General features: G+C 37.5%; 4 non-coding genes across 4 annotated transcripts; all 4 read right to left on the reverse strand.

Annotated features, from left to right (window-relative positions):
• Nucleotides 1-6876: 6876 nt before the first annotated feature.
• Nucleotides 6877-7041, reverse strand: LOC120039032. The gene has a single exon (XR_005475259.1). It is a non-coding gene; the product is annotated as a U1 spliceosomal RNA (small nuclear RNA).
• A 718-nt stretch (nucleotides 7042-7759) lies between these two features.
• Nucleotides 7760-7879, reverse strand: LOC120039044. The gene has a single exon (XR_005475270.1). It is a non-coding gene; the product is annotated as a 5S ribosomal RNA (ribosomal RNA).
• Nucleotides 7880-8550: 671 nt separating this feature from the next.
• Nucleotides 8551-8715, reverse strand: LOC120039041. Its single transcript, XR_005475267.1, has one exon. It is a non-coding gene; the product is annotated as a U1 spliceosomal RNA (small nuclear RNA).
• A 7021-nt stretch (nucleotides 8716-15736) lies between these two features.
• On the reverse strand, nucleotides 15737-15902 carry LOC120039042. Its single transcript, XR_005475268.1, has one exon. It is a non-coding gene; the product is annotated as a U1 spliceosomal RNA (small nuclear RNA).
• Between the last annotated feature and the right edge of the window lie 608 nt (nucleotides 15903-16510).

The following is a 16510-nucleotide window of genomic DNA, read 5'->3' on the forward strand; positions in this document are numbered from 1 at the left end:
GTAGTTCATTTTGTTTACTAGATTATATCAGTGAACCACTAGATTCCCATCATGCAACACTGTAGAAAAATCACCAATGACTTTTTAATATCTTAACCTGTCTGATATCACAAATGTATGCGATATGACGAAATAAAATCACATTCAGACACACACACACACACACACACACAGACAAATGCATGAAAGCAATTGATTTATTATCGATAACATCTCACATTCTCTTGTACTTTTGATTTACGCCGTAAAAGAAGGGTTGTAATTCCACCATGGAAAACACAGGGCCATCAGACACCAGTCCAGTTCCATCTCCTCACCAGCATTAATTCCTCTGATCATTTGAACAGGGCGAGGGAGCACAAAGCACACACAAGCTGCATTCAGTAACAATATTCTTATTTGTCTTATGAATAAAAGGCAGTTGCTCCCTGACAACACAAGGAACTTTGATTGTATTAAAAGGGCAGGGGAGACTAGCCCATAGAAGCTGCATTTAGTCAATTCAGCATCAAATGCTTACTACAAGGCAGTGTTGCTGATGAAATAATGCCAGAGCACACCCTAGTGGACAAAATGCTTACAGCACCTGGTATTCCCAGGCAGTCTCCCATCCAAGTACTAACCAGGCCCAACCCTGCTTAGCTTCCGAGATCAGACGAGATCGGGCGTATCTTTTTTTTTTTTTTTATCTTTTATTATGAAAAAACACATAATATTTACAACATTCAATCAATAATAAAAAAGGATGAACAATTCATCCTTTTACAAAATCAAAAAATCAAAAATAAATAAAATAAAACCTATTAAAAAACACAATCATCCACTAAATCCACTTAATAATGAAATACAAGTTTCCCATTTGACAGAATTTCAATAAAAGTACTCCCCCACACAAACAATTTTTCAAAATTTCCTCCACCGTATCTATATATTATCTCTATATCTCTCTCTAATATGCTCCTAAAAAAACCTTCCACACTCACAATTTTCCCTTCATAATGACCTAAATTTCTTCTTAATCTTATCGCATATCTAGCATGACTTAGTATAAAATTCACCAAATTAAAATTTAAAACTTTACTTTTCCCATTTACACCAAAAAGAAACAACCTCCTCCACTCCACCCCAGTAAAAATCTCTTCTCCCCAATGTTTTACTAAAAGCCCTTTTAAAAACTCGTGAAAGTCTTTCAACCTACTACATTCAATAAAAAAGTGCATCAAATTTTCCACCCCCGTACCACAAATATCGCATTCTCTTTTAATATCCCTATTTATTTGATGCAAAACCACATTTGTAAAAATCCTATTATGTTTCAATTTAAAATCATTGTCTTCACATTCTATAAAATTATATTTTACATTTACATTCTTCCATATTGATTTTACATCCATGTTTGGAAACACCCTAGACCACACTTTCTCCGCAGCAGGACTTTTTATCTCTTTTAAAATACATTTTCTATAAACCATTTTAACTTTTAGCCCTGATAAATCATGTTTCTCCCCATTACTTTCATAATATAAAACTGGTAAAGCCCTAGATCTTTTGACCACCTCTTTGTTTATTAAAATCACCCACTCCCCGGGAATACATCCTAATATTTTCTTGTACATATTCTCCACAGTAGTTTTACTTATTTCTTCATCTACTTCAACCACATTGTCATATATAGCCTGAAATGGAAGAAACCCAGGAATTACCTCATATGCTATGTCACCTATCTGCCTCATCCCAGCCCTCATAAAATATTTACAAAACAACATCATATTATTGCACTTTATCTTTGGATTTAAAAATATCGGCTGATTTAAAATATTTTCTAAACTGGTACATTCATAATAAATATTTGGTAAAAACCGCCCCCAAGCCTCAAACACTTCTCTGTAAAACAAAGGTATATTACCTAACATTTCCTTCTTCATACTCATCAATAAACCATTGTCCCCCATCCTCCCAACCTCCTGCAAATACTCTTTAAAAAACCTTTTCCACCCATAATCCAATTCACCAAATAAATATTTCCGTACCATTTTTACTCTAATTGCTGTTTTCCTTACACTTAAATCTACCAACTTCAAACCCCCCTCCTCATAACCTGCAATCAAAGTTTTAAAAGCTATTCTCACCCCCTTCCCTTCCCATAAAAAATCAACTACAATTTTATTCATTTCAGATAAAACCCATTCTGGCATATCCAAAACATTCATTACATAAATAAATATTGACATCAACAATGAATTTATGACAATTACTTTCCCTTTTAATTTCAAAGACCTCCCCCTCCACATATTTACCACCTTTCTAACTTTATTTATTACACCACTCCATGTCAAATCCCTAGCTTCCATTTCTTTCACCCCTAAAAACACTCCTAATACCTTAAAATAATCTTTAACCACTTTAAAAGGAAAATTCCCCTCATTAATCTTCCCAATATACATTACTACTGACTTCTCCATGTTAACCTTTGCACCCGATGCTTGTCCATATACTTTAAAACACTCCATCACCCTTTTTACACTACCCTCATCTCTAACTGTTATAGTGGTATCATCTGCGTATTGATGTATCAAACTAAAACCTCCTTGCGGAGTCTCTACACAATTTATAAGATTATCTCTTTTAAGAAATGCTGCTAAAGGTTCTACCGATAAAACGAATAATAAAGCTGATAAAGGACACCCCTGTCTCACAGATCTCTCAAGAATAAAAGAATCGGTTAAAACCCCATTACATTTCACCCTACTTTTTGCCTTCTTATATAATAATTTTATCCATCCTATTATTCTATTACCAAAACCATATTTATCCATTACCCTAAACATAAAATCATGTTCCACCCTATCAAAAGCTTTATTTAAATCTATGCTTAAAACAATTCCCCCCATCTTATCATGATTCATTTTATTTATCACATCTCTAATTGTATTAATTGTATCCGCAATATCTCTACCAGGCACACTATAATTCTGTGTAGGTGCTATAATATCATTTAAAACTTGCTTCATTCTATTTGCCAGTATCTTTGCTAAAATCTTATAATCCGAATTTAATAAACTAATTGGCCTATAATTCTCCAATTTTAATTTACTCCCCTTATTTTTATATAAAATCGTTATCAGTCCTGTCACCATAGATTCAGAAATACTATCATTATCCTCCATATATTGATAAACTTCCAATAAAATAGGTGCTAAAAAACTGGCATATATTTTATAAAACTCTGCAATTATTCCATCTACTCCAGGACTCTTATTTACTTGTAAACCCTTAATCGCATCTTTAACTTCAGTCAATGTTATCTTCCCATCACACATTTGTTTATCCTCTACATTAATTTGCACATCCACACTATCCAATATCTCCTTTACACACCCCTCATCCACCTCCCCTTTCTTAAATAAATCCTTATAAAAATTCTGCACTGTTTCTAAAACCTCTACATAATCATTGACAACTTCACCCTTTATATTTTCGATCTCTCTAATATATGTTCTCCTCTGTTTATTCTTCTCTAATCCAAGAAAAAATGAAGTACATTTCTCCCCCTCCAAAACATACTTTGCCTTACTTCTTATAATTGCACCCTTACACTTATCTATTTCATATTTAGTCAATTGTGCTTTTAATTCCAAAAACTTTCCTATATTATAATTAGGTTCACTGTCACACTTCCTCATTTCTTTATCCAATTTAGCCCTCAACTCATTTTCTTCTCTTTTCATCCTACCTCTCTTTTTCCTTGCATATCCTATACTAAAAACTTTTATTTTTTCCTTAACCTTATCCCACCATGAACACTTATCATTCTCTTTCTGCTTATCCTCCATTTCACATGCTATCAAAGATTTAAGTTGTTTCCCATATTCCTCATCTCCCAAATACCCTGCATTCATACACCATATTCCACCCCCTGTTCTTTCCTTATCTAATCCCACTGAAAATGTTAAACCTGCATGATCACTAAAAGTTGTAAAAACATACTTAATATCTTTCATAAAATTCCTTAAACCTTCTTTTACTAAAACCAGATCTATCCTCGTTTGTTTCAAATCCCCTAAAACCACCTGCCTTCTAGAAAATTCTCTTTTTTCTGGATTTTCCTCTCTCCATATATCAATTATTCCTTTTTCTAACATCATCTTCTTTAAAACCCCCCTAGATACATCACTTCTAAAAATAGCTCCTCTTGTCATATCCAGTCTATCCATTTTAACATTAAAATCCCCAACTACAATACAGTTTCCCTCACACCATTTCCCTATTTCTAAAAATAAATCTTTGCGCTCTATTTCAGTATTAGGCGCATAAATATTTATAATTCTAAAAACCATACTCATATATTCAAAATCTACAATTAAAATCCTCCCATTATTATCATTATATATCTGTTTCACATTATCCACCACATCCCTCCTCAATAAAATAGCAACCCCACTTGAATTCCCTCTGCCGTTGTTTACATAAATAAAATCCCTCCATATTTTTTTAACTTCTAAAACACATACATTATCCCAGTGCGTCTCTTGAATACATAAAATATCTGACTTCTTCATTTTTATTATTCTATTAAATTTTCCCATTGTCCTCAATCCATTTGCATTTATTGACATTATATTTACCATTCTAATAAATAATAAAATGATAAAATATAATTTCATTTTCCTCTACCTGTTATCCAGTTTCTTTCCTCTTCCACCCTTTCTCTCCCCCTCTTCCCGCCGCTTTCCTCTTCCTGTATCCTTCCCTCGTTCTTTCAATCTTTTCTCCATCCTCCGTATCCGATATCTCTTCCAAGTCCATGTTTTCCAGCCAACTCACCCTCTTGACATCCACATCCGTTGTGCTCCCCGTATTCATCTCCGTTTCTTGTATAGTCGTTGTGCTCCCCGTGCTCATCACCGTCTCTGGTATTGTCATCAACTCCATAACCCCCTCCATTTCTTCACCCCCCGAGCTACTTGTTAGTGCTGTGCCTTCCCCCAAAACCTGTGAGTCCCCCGTGCTTCCCCCCATTCCACTCCCCCCCTCCTCCTGAAAACTCCCTCTTCTTACTTCTGAGTCCATACTGCTCCCAATTTCATTTATCTTCTGGTCCTTCTTCCTTCTTCCTTCTTCCGTCTCTCCACCCTCCACCACGTCCTCTCCTCCATCTTCTTCTCCTTCTTTCGACAATACAACTGCTTCCTCGAATAGTGTTTGACTCCCCTCTCCAGCCCTAACCTCTCCACAGTTGCACTCCGCCACTCTCTTTCTGCATCCACCACAAAAATTCCTTTCCTTCTCTCCATCACATTCCCTCGCATAGTGTCCTTGATTGCCACACTTAAAACACTTAAATTCCGGGCAGTCTTTAACTATGTGCCCGGGTTGAATACACATACGACACACTCTGACCTGTTTGTCATGGATGACTCTGAAATATTCTGCTCCCTCCAACGTCTCAATTCTTGTAGAATAAGGTAATGATGTCACTTTTTCTGTGAACTTGACCTTGCAGAAACGTGTCCCGTCAACCACCTCTGTTCCTGGCCAAACTCTCCTCCTTATCTCCGAGACAGCCGCCACTCCCCAGCTACTCAGCTTGCCCAGTATCACACCGTCTTCTACATATACTGGGAGATTCATGAACGACACCACCACTTCCTTCACATTAATATCTCTCGCCAGAATCTTTGTATCCTTTATTCTTAATCCATCCATTAGACGTTCTTTTCCTTTTTCATTTCTCATCGTAATTTCGTACTTCTTCTCCCCTTTCATTCGGCATCCCACCACCTCTCCACACACCTCCTTAATTGCTCTTAGTAGTTCCATTGTCGTCACCTTGTCTTCTCCTTCCAACTCAATTGCCACCGTGTATTCCTTGCCATATTTCATTTCTTCTTTATCTTCATTTTTCTTCCGTTGCGCCTTTTCGTTGTCTTTGTCCATTCCGTTTGTCTTTTCCATGTTGTCCGTCATAGTAAAAAAATGAATCCAAAAAACTCTCCCCCAAGCAGAAAAACTGCAAGGGGGAAGACTAACCAAACTTAAAACTATTCAACTGAAGAAAATAATAAATTATATTGCAAAAACCAATTAATTAACAAAAATAGCTCTCGAGCAAACACTCTCCAGCAAACACTCACTCACAGCTCAGACACTCGCACCTGTCGTCACTTCTCCAATCAGGAAATGCGCATTCAGGTAGGTAAGGCCGTAAGCGAAGGAACAACTCTTGGTACACCATATAGAGTCAAAGTGAGTCTGATAAACAGACATTGCATTTTCACCAATTAGATAAGCAGCTTGAACTTTGGGTCACTCAAAAAGGGGAAGAAATTACATATACTGTAGCCATCACTTTTTAGCACAGATAGTTGGATGAAATACAAACAAACCTTGCTAACATTTCAAAGCGAGGGCACATATTTCAGGCTTGTGGGAAAAAACGGACAAATACAATGACTTCTGACAAATACATCATTAGCAACAATTCCCCATGCAGCTAGCCTACTAGCCAGAATAAATACACAAAAGCTCTGAATGTTGAAAAACTATTGCATTGTTCTGGGCTAAGGAGGAGCGCATGTATGGACAATTTCATATTGTAAGCGTATGACACATCATGACTGGGGGTGGGGTTAGAGCGGCTTTTCAACTATCTCTTGATTGAAGTACCAGCGTGGCATAAATACCATGCTGCATTTCGCAACATGATGTTTCCACAAAATGCCAACAATGTTTGGCTACAAACAAATGTTTCCACCTTTTGATTAGTCCACCTTTCGATTGGTCCACAAAATCTCTTTGAAAACTGACTTCAAAGATCTCCATAAGCACAGTCAGATGACTAAAGTCAACCTCAAGGTTTATCATCAAACAAGACATCAGGGGAGAGCGCGAACGCAGTCCCCCACTACCATAAATTATGCAATCGAGATTTCCACATTTGGGAAATTCACAGGGGTCAGCATAGCTGGCGTGCAATGGCTAAGCCTCGCCCTGGGTGAACCGCCTTTCTTGATCACGGTATCTCCCTTGCCAGGTAAGTATGAGTTATAGTCATCGGTGGAGGGCAAGTGTCTCCAGTGCCAACATTTTCGGCTAATGGTAACCACTTTGTGTTCCGATAATATCACATCACATCGACCTGCGTTAAATGCCGTTTAGGAATGCACTTGCAGACAGAGTGGTGAAAAAGTAGTTCATTTTGTTTACTAGATTATATCAGTGAACCACTAGATTCCCATCATGCAACACTGTAGAAAAATCACCAATGACTTTTTAATATCTTAACCTGTCTGATATCACAAATGTATGCGATATGACGAAATAAAATCACATTCAGACACACACACACACACACACACAGACAAATGCATGAAAGCAATTGATTTATTATCGATAACATCTCACATTCTCTTGTACTTTTGATTTACGCCGTAAAAGAAGGGTTGTAATTCCACCATGGAAAACACAGGGCCATCAGACACCAGTCCAGTTCCACTCCTCACCAGCATTATTTCCTTTGATCATTTGAACAGGGCGAGGGAGCACAAAGCACACACAAGCTGCATTCAGTAACAATATTCTTATTTGTCTTATGCATAAAAGGCAGTTGCTCCCTGACAACACAAGGAACTTTGATTGTATTAAAAGGGCAGGGGAGACTAGCCCATAGAAGCGGCATTTAGTCAATTCAGCATCAAATGCTTACTACAAGGCAGTGTTGCTGATGAAATAATGCCAGAGCACACCCTAGTGGACAAAATGCTTACAGCACCTGGTATTCCCAGGCAGTCTCCCATCCAAGTACTAACCAGGCCCAACCCTGCTTAGCTTCCGAGATCAGACGAGATCGGGCGTATCCAGGCTAGGTATGGCCGTAAGCGAATGAACTAACTCTTGGTACACCATATAAAGTCAAAGTGAGTCTGATAAACAGACATTATTTCACCAATTAGATAAGCAGCCTGAACTTTGGGTCACTCAGTAAGTGGAAGAAATTACATATACTGTAGCCATCACTTTTTAGCACAGATAGTTGGATGAAATACAAACCAACCTTGCTAACATTTCAAAGCGAGGGCACATATTTCAGCCTTGTGGGAAAAAACGGACAAATACAATGACTTCTGACAAATACATCATTAGCAACAGTTTCCCATGCAGCTATCCTACTAGCCAGAATAAATACACAAAATCTCTGAATGTTGAAAACCTATTGCATTGTTCTGTGTCAAGGAGGAGCGCATGTATGGACAATTTCATATTGTAAGCGCATGGGCGTATGACACATCATGACCATGGGGGGTTAGAGCGGCTTCTCAACTATCTCTTGATTGAAGTACCAGCGTGGCATAAATACCATGCTGCATTTCGCAACATGATGTTTCCACAAAATGTCAACAATGTTTGGCTACAAACAAATGTTTCTACCTTTCAATTGGTCCACAAAGTGTCTTTCACAACTGACTTCAAAGATCTCCATAAGCACGGGCAATTGGCTCAAGTCATCCTCAAGCTTGCCGCCAAGCAACGGTTTGTCATTAAACAAGACATCAGGGGAGAGCGCGGACGCAGTCCCCCACTACCATAAATTATGCAATCGAGATTTCCACATTTGGGAAATTCACAGGGGTCAGCATAGCTGGCGTGCAATGGCTAAGCCTCGCCCTGGGTGAACCGCCTTTCTTGATCACGGTATCTCCCTTGCCAGGTAAGTATGAGTTATAGTCATCGGTGGAGGGCAAGTGTCTCCAGTGCCAACATTTTCGGCTAATGGTAACCACTTTGTGTTCCGATAATATCACATCACATCGACCTGCGTTAAATGCCGTTTAGGAATGCACTTGCAGACAGAGTGGTGAAAAAGTAGTTCATTTTGTTTACTAGATTATATCAGTGAACCACTAGATTCCCATCATGCAACACTGTAGAAAAATCACCAATGACTTTTTAATATCTTAACCTGTCTGATATCACAAATGTATGCGATATGACGAAATAAAATCACATTCAGACACACACACACACACACACACAGACAAATGCATGAAAGCAATTGATTTATTATCGATAACATCTCACATTCTCTTGTACTTTTGATTTACGCCGTAAAAGAAGGGTTGTAATTCCACCATGGAAAACACAGGGCCATCAGACACCAGTCCAGTTCCACTCCTCACCAGCATTATTTCCTTTGATCATTTGAACAGGGCGAGGGAGCACAAAGCACACACAAGCTGCATTCAGTAACAATATTCTTATTTGTCTTATGCATAAAAGGCAGTTGCTCCCTGACAACACAAGGAACTTTGATTGTATTAAAAGGGCAGGGGAGACTAGCCCATAGAAGCGGAATTTAGTCAATTCAGCATCAAATGCTTACTACAAGGCAGTGTTGCTGATGAAATAATGCCAGAGCACACCCTAGTGGACAAAATGCTTACAGCACCTGGTATTCCCAGGCAGTCTCCCATCCAAGTACTAACCAGGCCCAACCCTGCTTAGCTTCCGAGATCAGACGAGATCGGGCGTATCTTTTTTTTTTTTTTATCTTTTATTATGAAAAAACACATAATATTTACAACATTCAATCAATAATAAAAAAGGATGAACAATTCATCCTTTTACAAAATCAAAAAATCAAAAATAAATAAAATAAAACCTATTAAAAAACACAATCATCCACTAAATCCACTTAATAATGAAATACAAGTTTCCCATTTGACAGAATTTCAATAAAAGTACTCCCCCACACAAACAATTTTTCAAAATTTCCTCCACCGTATCTATATATTATCTCTATATCTCTCTCTAATATGCTCCTAAAAAAACCTTCCACACTCACAATTTTCCCTTCATAATGACCTAAATTTCTTCTTAATCTTATCGCATATCTAGCATGACTTAGTATAAAATTCACCAAATTAAAATTTAAAACTTTACTTTTCCCATTTACACCAAAAAGAAACAACCTCCTCCACTCCACCCCAGTAAAAATCTCTTCTCCCCAATGTTTTACTAAAAGCCCTTTTAAAAACTCGTGAAAGTCTTTCAACCTACTACATTCAATAAAAAAGTGCATCAAATTTTCCACCCCCGTACCACAAATATCGCATTCTCTTTTAATATCCCTATTTATTTGATGCAAAACCACATTTGTAAAAATCCTATTATGTTTCAATTTAAAATCATTGTCTTCACATTCTATAAAATTATATTTTACATTTACATTCTTCCATATTGATTTTACATCCATGTTTGGAAACACCCTAGACCACACTTTCTCCGCAGCAGGACTTTTTATCTCTTTTAAAATACATTTTCTATAAACCATTTTAACTTTTAGCCCTGATAAATCATGTTTCTCCCCATTACTTTCATAATATAAAACTGGTAAAGCCCTAGATCTTTTGACCACCTCTTTGTTTATTAAAATCACCCACTCCCCGGGAATACATCCTAATATTTTCTTGTACATATTCTCCACAGTAGTTTTACTTATTTCTTCATCTACTTCAACCACATTGTCATATATAGCCTGAAATGGAAGAAACCCAGGAATTACCTCATATGCTATGTCACCTATCTGCCTCATCCCAGCCCTCATAAAATATTTACAAAACAACATCATATTATTGCACTTTATCTTTGGATTTAAAAATATCGGCTGATTTAAAATATTTTCTAAACTGGTACATTCATAATAAATATTTGGTAAAAACCGCCCCCAAGCCTCAAACACTTCTCTGTAAAACAAAGGTATATTACCTAACATTTCCTTCTTCATACTCATCAATAAACCATTGTCCCCCATCCTCCCAACCTCCTGCAAATACTCTTTAAAAAACCTTTTCCACCCATAATCCAATTCACCAAATAAATATTTCCGTACCATTTTTACTCTAATTGCTGTTTTCCTTACACTTAAATCTACCAACTTCAAACCCCCCTCCTCATAACCTGCAATCAAAGTTTTAAAAGCTATTCTCACCCCCTTCCCTTCCCATAAAAAATCAACTACAATTTTATTCATTTCAGATAAAACCCATTCTGGCATATCCAAAACATTCATTACATAAATAAATATTGACATCAACAATGAATTTATGACAATTACTTTCCCTTTTAATTTCAAAGACCTCCCCCTCCACATATTTACCACCTTTCTAACTTTATTTATTACACCACTCCATGTCAAATCCCTAGCTTCCATTTCTTTCACCCCTAAAAACACTCCTAATACCTTAAAATAATCTTTAACCACTTTAAAAGGAAAATTCCCCTCATTAATCTTCCCAATATACATTACTACTGACTTCTCCATGTTAACCTTTGCACCCGATGCTTGTCCATATACTTTAAAACACTCCATCACCCTTTTTACACTACCCTCATCTCTAACTGTTATAGTGGTATCATCTGCGTATTGATGTATCAAACTAAAACCTCCTTGCGGAGTCTCTACACAATTTATAAGATTATCTCTTTTAAGAAATGCTGCTAAAGGTTCTACCGATAAAACGAATAATAAAGCTGATAAAGGACACCCCTGTCTCACAGATCTCTCAAGAATAAAAGAATCGGTTAAAACCCCATTACATTTCACCCTACTTTTTGCCTTCTTATATAATAATTTTATCCATCCTATTATTCTATTACCAAAACCATATTTATCCATTACCCTAAACATAAAATCATGTTCCACCCTATCAAAAGCTTTATTTAAATCTATGCTTAAAACAATTCCCCCCATCTTATCATGATTCATTTTATTTATCACATCTCTAATTGTATTAATTGTATCCGCAATATCTCTACCAGGCACACTATAATTCTGTGTAGGTGCTATAATATCATTTAAAACTTGCTTCATTCTATTTGCCAGTATCTTTGCTAAAATCTTATAATCCGAATTTAATAAACTAATTGGCCTATAATTCTCCAATTTTAATTTACTCCCCTTATTTTTATATAAAATCGTTATCAGTCCTGTCACCATAGATTCAGAAATACTATCATTATCCTCCATATATTGATAAACTTCCAATAAAATAGGTGCTAAAAAACTGGCATATATTTTATAAAACTCTGCAATTATTCCATCTACTCCAGGACTCTTATTTACTTGTAAACCCTTAATCGCATCTTTAACTTCAGTCAATGTTATCTTCCCATCACACATTTGTTTATCCTCTACATTAATTTGCACATCCACACTATCCAATATCTCCTTTACACACCCCTCATCCACCTCCCCTTTCTTAAATAAATCCTTATAAAAATTCTGCACTGTTTCTAAAACCTCTACATAATCATTGACAACTTCACCCTTTATATTTTCGATCTCTCTAATATATGTTCTCCTCTGTTTATTCTTCTCTAATCCAAGAAAAAATGAAGTACATTTCTCCCCCTCCAAAACATACTTTGCCTTACTTCTTATAATTGCACCCTTACACTTATCTATTTCATATTTAGTCAATTGTGCTTTTAATTCCAAAAACTTTCCTATATTATAATTAGGTTCACTGTCACACTTCCTCATTTCTTTATCCAATTTAGCCCTCAACTCATTTTCTTCTCTTTTCATCCTACCTCTCTTTTTCCTTGCATATCCTATACTAAAAACTTTTATTTTTTCCTTAACCTTATCCCACCATGAACACTTATCATTCTCTTTCTGCTTATCCTCCATTTCACATGCTATCAAAGATTTAAGTTGTTTCCCATATTCCTCATCTCCCAAATACCCTGCATTCATACACCATATTCCACCCCCTGTTCTTTCCTTATCTAATCCCACTGAAAATGTTAAACCTGCATGATCACTAAAAGTTGTAAAAACATACTTAATATCTTTCATAAAATTCCTTAAACCTTCTTTTACTAAAACCAGATCTATCCTCGTTTGTTTCAAATCCCCTAAAACCACCTGCCTTCTAGAAAATTCTCTTTTTTCTGGATTTTCCTCTCTCCATATATCAATTATTCCTTTTTCTAACATCATCTTCTTTAAAACCCCCCTAGATACATCACTTCTAAAAATAGCTCCTCTTGTCATATCCAGTCTATCCATTTTAACATTAAAATCCCCAACTACAATACAGTTTCCCTCACACCATTTCCCTATTTCTAAAAATAAATCTTTGCGCTCTATTTCAGTATTAGGCGCATAAATATTTATAATTCTAAAAACCATACTCATATATTCAAAATCTACAATTAAAATCCTCCCATTATTATCATTATATATCTGTTTCACATTATCCACCACATCCCTCCTCAATAAAATAGCAACCCCACTTGAATTCCCTCTGCCGTTGTTTACATAAATAAAATCCCTCCATATTTTTTTAACTTCTAAAACACATACATTATCCCAGTGCGTCTCTTGAATACATAAAATATCTGACTTCTTCATTTTTATTATTCTATTAAATTTTCCCATTGTCCTCAATCCATTTGCATTTATTGACATTATATTTACCATTCTAATAAATAATAAAATGATAAAATATAATTTCATTTTCCTCTACCTGTTATCCAGTTTCTTTCCTCTTCCACCCTTTCTCTCCCCCTCTTCCCGCCGCTTTCCTCTTCCTGTATCCTTCCCTCGTTCTTTCAATCTTTTCTCCATCCTCCGTATCCGATATCTCTTCCAAGTCCATGTTTTCCAGCCAACTCACCCTCTTGACATCCACATCCGTTGTGCTCCCCGTATTCATCTCCGTTTCTTGTATAGTCGTTGTGCTCCCCGTGCTCATCACCGTCTCTGGTATTGTCATCAACTCCATAACCCCCTCCATTTCTTCACCCCCCGAGCTACTTGTTAGTGCTGTGCCTTCCCCCAAAACCTGTGAGTCCCCCGTGCTTCCCCCCATTCCACTCCCCCCCTCCTCCTGAAAACTCCCTCTTCTTACTTCTGAGTCCATACTGCTCCCAATTTCATTTATCTTCTGGTCCTTCTTCCTTCTTCCTTCTTCCGTCTCTCCACCCTCCACCACGTCCTCTCCTCCATCTTCTTCTCCTTCTTTCGACAATACAACTGCTTCCTCGAATAGTGTTTGACTCCCCTCTCCAGCCCTAACCTCTCCACAGTTGCACTCCGCCACTCTCTTTCTGCATCCACCACAAAAATTCCTTTCCTTCTCTCCATCACATTCCCTCGCATAGTGTCCTTGATTGCCACACTTAAAACACTTAAATTCCGGGCAGTCTTTAACTATGTGCCCGGGTTGAATACACATACGACACACTCTGACCTGTTTGTCATGGATGACTCTGAAATATTCTGCTCCCTCCAACGTCTCAATTCTTGTAGAATAAGGTAATGATGTCACTTTTTCTGTGAACTTGACCTTGCAGAAACGTGTCCCGTCAACCACCTCTGTTCCTGGCCAAACTCTCCTCCTTATCTCCGAGACAGCCGCCACTCCCCAGCTACTCAGCTTGCCCAGTATCACACCGTCTTCTACATATACTGGGAGATTCATGAACGACACCACCACTTCCTTCACATTAATATCTCTCGCCAGAATCTTTGTATCCTTTATTCTTAATCCATCCATTAGACGTTCTTTTCCTTTTTCATTTCTCATCGTAATTTCGTACTTCTTCTCCCCTTTCATTCGGCATCCCACCACCTCTCCACACACCTCCTTAATTGCTCTTAGTAGTTCCATTGTCGTCACCTTGTCTTCTCCTTCCAACTCAATTGCCACCGTGTATTCCTTGCCATATTTCATTTCTTCTTTATCTTCATTTTTCTTCCGTTGCGCCTTTTCGTTGTCTTTGTCCATTCCGTTTGTCTTTTCCATGTTGTCCGTCATAGTAAAAAAATGAATCCAAAAAACTCTCCCCCAAGCAGAAAAACTGCAAGGGGGAAGACTAACCAAACTTAAAACTATTCAACTGAAGAAAATAATAAATTATATTGCAAAAACCAATTAATTAACAAAAATAGCTCTCGAGCAAACACTCTCCAGCAAACACTCACTCACAGCTCAGACACTCGCACCTGTCGTCACTTCTCCAATCAGGAAATGCGCATTCAGGCTGGTATGGCCGTAAGCAAATGACTAACTCTTGGTACACCATATAAAGTCAAAGTGAGTCTGATAAACAGACATTTTCACCAATTAGATAAGCAGCCTGAACTTTGGGTCACTCAGTAAGTGGAAGAAATTACATATACTGTAGCCATCACTTTTTAGCACAGATAGTTGGATGAAATACAAACCAACCTTGCTAACATTTCAAAGCGAGGGCACATATTTCAGCCTTGTGGGAAAAAACGGACAAATACAATGACTTCTGACAAATACATCATTAGCAACAGTTTCCCATGCAGCTATCCTACTAGCCAGAATAAATACACAAAATCTCTGAATGTTGAAAACCTATTGCATTGTTCTGTGTCAAGGAGGAGCGCATGTATGGACAATTTCATATTGTAAGCGCATGGGCGTATGACACATCATGACCATGGGGGGTTAGAGCGGCTTCTCAACTATCTCTTGATTGAAGTACCAGCGTGGCATAAATACCATGCTGCATTTCGCAACATGATGTTTCCACAAAATGTCAACAATGTTTGGCTACAAACAAATGTTTCTACCTTTCAATTGGTCCACAAAGTGTCTTTCACAACTGACTTCAAAGATCTCCATAAGCACGGGCAATTGGCTCAAGTCATCCTCAAGCTTGCCGCCAAGCAACGGTTTGTCATTAAACAAGACATCAGGGGAGAGCGCGGACGCAGTCCCCCACTACCATAAATTATGCAATCGAGATTTCCACATTTGGGAAATTCACAGGGTGTCAGCATAGCTGGCGTGCAATGGCTAAGCCTCGCCCTGGGTGAACCGCCTTTCTTGATCACGGTATCTCCCTTGCCAGGTAAGTATGAGTTATAGTCATCGGTGGAGGGCAAGTGTCTCCAGTGCCAACATTTTCGGCTAATGGTAACCACTTTGTGTTCCGATAATATCACATCACATCGACCTGCGTTAAATGCCGTTTAGGAATGCACTTGCAGACAGAGTGGTGAAAAAGTAGTTCATTTTGTTTACTAGATTATATCAGTGAACCACTAGATTCCCATCATGCAACACTGTAGAAAAATCACCAATGACTTTTTAATATCTTAACCTGTCTGATATCACAAATGTATGCGATATGACGAAATACAATCACATCAGACACACACACACACACACACACACAGACAAATGCATGAAAGCAATTGATTTATTATCGATAACATCTCACATTCTCTTGTACTTTTGATTTACGCCGTAAAAGAAGGGTTGTAATTCCACCATGGAAAACACAGGGCCATCAGACACCAGTCCAGTTCCACTCCTCACCAGCATTATTTCCTTTGATCATTTGAACAGGGCGAGGGAGCACAAAGCACACACAAGCTGCATTCAGTAACAATATTCTTATTTGTCTTATGCATAAAAGGCAGTTGCTCCCTGACAACACAAGGAACTTTGATGTATTAAAAGGG

The sequence above is a fragment of the Salvelinus namaycush genome, unplaced genomic scaffold, assembly GCF_016432855.1.
Source record: "Salvelinus namaycush isolate Seneca unplaced genomic scaffold, SaNama_1.0 Scaffold2489, whole genome shotgun sequence".
NCBI classification, from domain to species: domain Eukaryota; kingdom Metazoa; phylum Chordata; class Actinopteri; order Salmoniformes; family Salmonidae; genus Salvelinus; species Salvelinus namaycush.